The sequence below is a fragment of the Colobus angolensis genome, unplaced genomic scaffold, assembly GCF_000951035.1.
Source record: "Colobus angolensis palliatus isolate OR3802 unplaced genomic scaffold, Cang.pa_1.0 Scaffold257, whole genome shotgun sequence".
Lineage (NCBI taxonomy): Eukaryota > Metazoa > Chordata > Mammalia > Primates > Cercopithecidae > Colobus > Colobus angolensis.
In genome coordinates, this window is record NW_012115788.1 from 1,196,333 (window position 1) to 1,204,109 (window position 7,777).

General features: G+C 42.8%; 1 protein-coding gene across 1 annotated transcript in view; it reads right to left on the reverse strand.

The window, feature by feature from the left end:
• The window catches only part of PCSK5 (proprotein convertase subtilisin/kexin type 5), a gene marked incomplete at its 5' end in the record, with an annotated part of 476,836 nt that overhangs the window by 38,383 nt on the left and 430,676 nt on the right, over nucleotides 1–7,777 (reverse strand). The gene's annotated exons all lie outside the window — the stretch shown is intronic.

Here is a 7,777-nt window from a genome sequence, read left to right on the forward strand (position 1 = left end):
AAAAAAAAAAGCTACAATGTACATCTTACATATATTGATTGACGTCTCATGTCTCCCTAAAAGGTATAAAATCAAGCTGTGCCCTGCCCACCTTGGGCGCATGTCGTCAGGACCTTGTGAGGCTACGTCACCGGCTTGTGGGCGTGTGTCCTTAACTGTGGCAAAATAAACTTTCTAAATTGACTGAGACCTGTCTCAGATATTTGGGGTTCACATTCGTGTGAATTTGATTGGTTTGAGAAGAACTGTTGTTAATTTTGTTAATTTGTGTGTAGTTTGGTCATCTTCTCTCTTCTCTGTAGGACCCCCTAATTTTCATTATTGTTTCTTTTTGTTAGAGCCTAACTTTAGAGTAGAAAATATTTTTTGTTCAATTAATACATTTTGAAAACATTTAATAAACTTAAAAAATATTTCCAAAAGGCTCAAAAGGGTTAATGCCCTGTCAGATTGGAACCACTGGATGCTCTCACTCAGCCTCTGACGACTTTTTTCAAGCGCGTACATATGAACATTTGCACACAGCACTAAACATAGTTTGAGTACCAGTATGTTTGTACAAATGACTTTCTTCCAGGCAGAATCTTATGTCTGTATATATAGAACCCCAGTGATTATCCCATTATAGAAATCACTCACTGATGGGGGAGCACAGTAAAATCTAAAACCCCAGTCCTCTCAAATACATTTGGGAGATGAGGAATGGATAGATGAGGCTTCCTTTTTTCTTTTTTTTAAAAAATACTTTAAGTTCTGGGGTACATGTACAGAACGTGCAGGTTTGTTACATAGGATACACGTGCCATGGTGGTTTGCTGCACCCATCAACCTGTCACCTACTTTAGGTATTTCTCCTAATGCTATCCCTCCTCTTGCCCCCCACCCTCCGACAGGCCCTGGTGTGTGATGTTCCCCTCCCTGTGTCCATGTGTTCTCATTGTTCAACTCCCACTTATGAGTGAGAACATGCAGTGTTTGGTTTTCTGTTCCTGTGTTAGTGTGCTGAGAATGAAGGTTTCCAGTTTCATCCATGTCCCTGCAAAGGACGTGAACTTAGATGAGGTTTCTTTGGTGGGAAAAGCTGAAAGGAAGAGCTGGAACTTGCAGAAGAGGAAAAACCAAGAAGCTGGCTTAGAGAAAATGGACTTCTGATGCCATGGGTACCTACTGCAATTGCTTTCTATCATGATCCGTTAGTGAGTTGGTGCCATAATAGTGCTGTGTCACAAACCACCCCAACCCAAAACTTGGTGGCTTAAAACAACAATCATTTACTCTCACTCATGTGTGGGGGGAAGCAGATCTAGGTTGGGCTTGGCAGGCTTGACTCCAGGCTGCACACTGAGTCCATGTCTTCACACCTCTCTATTTTCCCTGGCTACAGGGACTACCAGGGGACGTTCTTCTCACAGCTGTGACAGAAGCACAGAAGGGTAAGTTCAATCGGGCACATTTTATGCCTCCACCTTTCTTCTGCTAACACGTCATTGGCCAAAGCAAGTCACATAACCCAGTCAAAGTCAAGGGACAAGGAAGTCCATTTCGCCTCTGGTGGAGCTGGTACAAAGTGGCAGGCAGTGGGCATGAATACAAGGAGTGGTGAAGAACTGCAACAAATAACCCAATCTACCAGAGACCTTTTAAAATCGCAAGCCAGGGAGGGATCTGCTCCTACATAGCATTTTTACTTGATGTTTTAATTAATTAGCGCTCACACATTTAATCATTCTTTCAGTCATTTATTTATTGTATGCATTCAGTAAACAAAAATATATTGAGTGTGCCAGGAAGAAATAGGACAGGGGTGAACAGAAGTCACATTTCTTTGTTTTGTTTTGTTTGAGACAGGGTCTTGCTCTGTCGCCCGGGCTGAAGTGCAGTGGCGTGATCTCGACTCACGGCAACCTTCATCTCCCGGGTTGAAGCGATTCTTGTGCCTCAGCCTCCTGAGTAGCTGGGACTACAGGCATGCACCACCATGCCTGGCTAATTTTTGTGTTGTTAGTAGAGATGGGGTTTCACCATGTTGGCCGGGCTGGTCTGGAACTCCTGACCTCAAGTGATCTGCCTGCTTTGGCCTCCCAATTACAGCCATGTGCCCAGCCAAAAAGTTATATTTCTGATATAGTTTCAGGTAAGAACAACTGGAGAAGAAAGCAGTTTACGTAGAAGAGAGAAAAAGAAATAGCATCCAGATAAAAGCTAAGATCAGGCTTCCTCACACATTAGTACCCTTAGCTGTTTTTGACCACGACAGAGAATGCTTGAAGAAGAGACTCAGCTACTTTGCCCAAACAAAGTCTATCTCTTAAAAATGAAGACAGTGGATGGCAATGTGTTATATGCTCACTAGGAGTTTGACTGGATTTGAGAAATCTGAAATTAAGGAAATTTAGTGCATTCTTAAATAGATCACATTCTTTTTTTTTTTTTTTGAGACAAGGTCTGGCTCTGTTGCCCAGGCTGGAGTGCAGTGGTGTGATCATGGCTCACTGCAGCCTCGACTTGCTGGGCTCAAGTGATCCTCCCATCTCGGCCTCCTGAGTAGCTAGGACTACAAGTCTGTGCCACCACACTGGGCTATTTTTAAAGTTTTATCCTTTTTGTGTGTGTGTGTAGAGATGGGGGTCTTACTCTGTTGCCCAAGCTGGTTTCAAACTCCTGGCCTCAAGCAGTGCGCCCACCATGGCCTCCCGAAGTGCTGGGATTACAGGTGCACCTTACCAATCACACCTTCTAATGGAATGAAAATTTGATGGATTCATTGTTCCTGTATGCATAGTAAAGAATTTGACCTCACCCAAAGAGAAGTCTAGTCTTTCTCGTCAGCTAACCTCAAAACCTTTGGAATTTCCTAAGAGATGGGGTGTCTTTGTTATTCATGATGTGCCTCTCTTGTCACATCTGAGAGTTGGTGCTGGGATGCCTCAGAGTGGGGACAGCCACATCTCGTAACCTTACGGTGGGAGCTGATGTGCCACAATGATCCACTCTGTGTTTAAAGGAGGGGAGCTGTGTGACATCAGGCCTACCTCCGGGGAATCTCAATGCTAGGCCTGGTCAAGACCTGCAGAGAATAGTTTCTGGACACTGAAGATGATGAATGCTAATATAGAGCCTAAAAAGATGCATCATGAAGAAATCTTTTTCAGATCCCTCTCAGAAGAGGGTCAGTGGATGTTGGATGAGATGCTGAAATGAAAGAAATGGATTCAAGCAAAAAGAAAAAAAATAAAACTCTTGAAGTGGCTCATGCCTGGAATCCCAGCACTTTGGGAGGCCCAGATGGGCAGATCTGAGGTCAGGAGTTCAAGACCAGCTTGGCCAACACATGGCGAAATGCTGTCTCTACAAAAATACAAAAATTAGTTGAGCGTGATGGCAGGCGCCTGTAATCCCAGCTACTCAGGAGGCTGAGGCAGGGGAATCGCTTGAACCCAGGAGGCAGAAATTGCAGTGAGCTGATATTGCACCACTGCACTCCAGCCTGGGTGACAGAATGAGACTTCGTCTTAAAAAAAAAAAAAAGGTGAATATCAGAAGCTGTCGGGAGACAGCCAGAAGGCAACCTGAGAGGTGATTTTCAAGGAGCCACTTGCTAAAAGTAGTCTTCTCCACACAGATCTGCCTGGGAGTTTGTTCTCCTTTCCGCTCTCTGCATTCATAAAACTGTTTTTCTTAGTGCTTTATTTCACAATTATTTTATTTAAGAAGAAGAATATTTGTTTTGAAAAGAAATGGTTGCATATACTAAATTGTTAAATTCAAATTACTTTGTATTGAAGTCTTTCAGCTCAGATAAAACCACGTCTTGTGAAAGCTGTGTGGTCCGGGACCTTCACCTCCATTTCACAGACACCAAGACAGTGACTGGCAGCACTTAAAGGAAGGCCGTATTTCTTCAACAGAGCTTCAAATCTGTTCACGTTTGGTGAATGTGAGTCCACCTTAAGTTTTCTGTTGCTTTTTAAATAACCACCATAATGATATATGTTACTGTCATGGTGGCTCATGCCTGTAATCCCAGCATTTTGAAAGGCCAGGGTGGGTGGATCACCTGAGGTCAGGGGTTCAAGGCCAGCCTGGCCCATGTGGTGAAACCCCATCTCTACTAAAAATACAAAAAATTAGCTGGGCGTGGTGGCAGATGCCTGTAATTCCAGCTACTTGGGAGGCTGAGGCAGGATAATTGCTTGAACCTGGGAAGCGGAGGTTGCAGTGAGCTGAGATGGCGCCATTGCACTCTAGCCTGAGCCACAAGAGTGGAACTCCATCTCAAAAACCAAACCAAAACAAAGGATATATGTTACTGTTAAAACCTATTTTTGGCTGGGTGCGGTGGCTTATGCCTGTAATCCCAGTACTTTGGGAGGCCAAGGTGGACGGATCACGAGGTCAGGAGTTCGAGACCAGCCTGGCCAACATGGTGAAACCTCATCTCTGCTAAAGCTAGAAAAAAAAATAAGCCGAGTGTGGTGGCATGAGCCTGTAATCCTAGTGACTCGGGAGGCTGAGGCAGGAGAATTGCTAGACCCTGGGAGGCAGAGATTGCAGTGAGCAGAGATAGCGTCATTGCACTTCAGCCTGGGTGACAGGGTGAGACTCAGTCTCAAACAAACAAAACAAAACAAACAACTTTTTTTTTTCATGAACATATACTATATTTGAAAAAGCAGGGGCCACTAAATGCTAACTTATAAATAGCTCGGAATATCTGGATGCTGTGTCATTGTAGGTTATATTCCTGTTATAAACCTTATTACTATTCTAGGATGGATCACACCCAAAAGGGTGATTTCTCAGAAACAGCAATAAGATAAGCTGGATATTACATGTTCCTCAGACTCTGTGTCTTCCATTGTTAGTCTTCTTTTTTTTTTTTTCTGTAAACACAAAGATGAGGGATTCCACTATAATCAGATCACCCTACCCACAGCAGGAGGGCATATGCTTGCAATTCTATAGTCTGCAGTATTTCTAGGCCATGCTTGTAGCTTTCCTACTGCTCGAGCAATACAGACTATATTGAGTGCTGCATGTCTGCATAGTGTCTCATTGCTCCATGAAAATGCTTCACCCCAGACTTGGAGGTAAAAAGTGTTGAGCGGTCAACTAACTGGAGTAAAGCAAAATACACTCTTTCTTCCTTGTTTTAATGTGCTGTGAATTCCTGGAACACTGAAAGAACCCAAGAGAGCGTTGAAAAAGGTAATGATTAGATAAATAAGGCAATAATAATGACAACCAGTTCAATCCTACCACTGAGGAAGCAGTGACTGGCTCTGGTAAGCAGCTCTCTGACTTTCACCTTTGCTTTATTGTAACACTTGGCTGAGTTTGCTAGCGGGGAGCTCGGTTGATAGGGGAGGAGGACTGGGAGTTTCCAAACCTGTCTTCTCACCTGGGTTCTCTTACTCTGACCCTTTGCTACCCTTTCTCCACTCTCTGCTTGACAAAATCCTTCCAGAGCTAGTGACCATCAAGCTTTTTCTGAAATACCCAGCTGGGGATGAAGCTGGAAAACATTCTGCTAAGTCAAAAAGTCTGTCAAAAAAAACATGTTTTGTCTTTTTTGTTTTATATGTTTTGTTTTCATTTTCAGAGACAGGGTCTTGCTATGTTGCTCAGGTTGACCTTAAACTCCTGGGCTCAAGCAATTCTCCAGCCTTGGACTCCTGATAGCCGGGACTGGAGGTGTGTACCATGGCCACCATGCTTGGCTCAAAGACCACATTTTATACAATGCCATTTATAGGAAATGTCCAAGAATAGCAAATCTATAGGGACAGGAAGTAGATTAGTGGTTGCTAAGGGCTGGGGGAAATGGAAAAAGTAGGAATAACGGCTAAAAGGGTATAGGATTTCTTTCTAGTTTGATGAAAATGTTCTGAAATTGATTGTGGTAATGGTTGCATAACTCTGTGAATATACTAAAAACCAGTGAATTATACATTTTTGGGGCAAATTGTATGGTATGTGAATTATGTCTCAATCAAGTTGTGATTTAAAAAATAATTATACGAGAAGGCAGCACTGAGTGATAGTTAAGCACATGGACTTCAATGCCAGAGAGGTTTGGGTTCAAATTCTGGCCACACCATGTGTCTGACATGTAAAATGGATTCTGCTATTCCTTTCCTCATCTGTCAAATGAGGGAAAATAATAGTATGTGAATAAGAGAGTTCTTGTGAGAATTAATGGGATCATACATTTAAAGCCCTTAGCACAATACCTGGACATTGCAAGCATTCAAAAAATAGTGATTTAAAATGTTTTCTTTTCCCTTGGAATCTCTTAGCCTTTTGTATATTAAGGCCTTGAGAAGTGTGACGTTGCCTGATGTAAACCTCCCTTACTGGATTGTAAGCATTTTGCAGACCCAGACTTCCTTCAGTGGGTCTTAACTTAGCTTTCCATATCAAGGATCAATATCAATATCAATATCAATATCAATATCAATATCAATTGTTGGTAGAAGAATAGACTCCACTGAGCTACATATATACAATACAATCTATCGATATTGTATCAGTATCAATTTTTACACCTGGTTGGTGCTAAATACGTATCTGTGTTGTTGAGGTGAATATGCTTGGCTTTCTACACTAGATTGGATGCTTTTTGAGAATAAATACCTTATATTTATACTCTATATTTATACTCATTACTTATATTTATACTCTATATATAGAGTCTATCTCAGTAATGAAAACAAATAGGTCACTAGGAAATAGGTGCCATTTTTGCTTTTTTCCTTTTTTGTTTTTTTCGAGTCGGAGTTTCGCTCTTGTTGCCCAGGCTGGAGTACAATGGTGTGATCTCAGTTCACCACAACCTCCACCTCCCGGGTTCGAACGAGTCTCCTGCTTCAGCCTCCCGAGTAGCTGGGATTACAGGCATAGGACACCACACCCGGCTAATTTTGTATTTTTAGTAGATGCGGGGTTTCTCCATGTTGGTCAGGCTGGTCTTGAACTCCTGACCTCAGGTGATCTGCCTGTCTCGGCCTCCCAAAGTGCTGGGATTACAGGTGTGAGCTACCATGCCAAGCCAGGAAACAGGTGTTGTTGTATCAAATTCTTTTACTAAGAGGGCAAAAGAAAATCCTAACGCCTTAAAGTAGACACTGTCAGTTACTTCCCCAAATTTATTCCCTGCCTTCCTCTCTCCATTCTTCCTGGCTGTCAGAGTCCTGAGTTGTTTGGGTGCTCAGGGGTAAATCTTGTTCAGCCTGAACCACGCCTATGTTTCCATTCTTTTGGCCAGAGATTGATTTAGGGAGGTATCAGTGATGCATTCTTGGGACTGAGATTAGCAGGGAAGTGTGAGGAAATTTTCTTTTCTCTCAAGAAAAGGATAAACAAGGGGAAACATCCCCTTTCCTGGCCCTGGTCGTGGCTGCATGGGGTGACAGTGTCTGGAGCTGAGACACACAACGTGGGCTCAGCAGCAGCGCTGGTCAGAGAGGACGAGCTAAGGAAGGTACAAGAGCAAAACAGAAAAACCAGACTTTGTGATGACCTTCTTGGCCACTGAAGTGACTGATACTGGACTTGCAACATTTTTGTTCTGTGAGATAATAAACCCTGTTATGTCTCAGTCATTTTACTTGGCATTTCTGTTGCTTATTGCTGAAAGTTTCTTGCTGTACTCTTCCATTTGCTATTCCTCACTTTCTTCCTAGGTAAATTCTGGAGATGGGACCATTGGTAGGAAGAGAAAAGCAATTACAAACCAGGGGACCAAGGAAACCAGGAGGAATCAATAACTAACTAA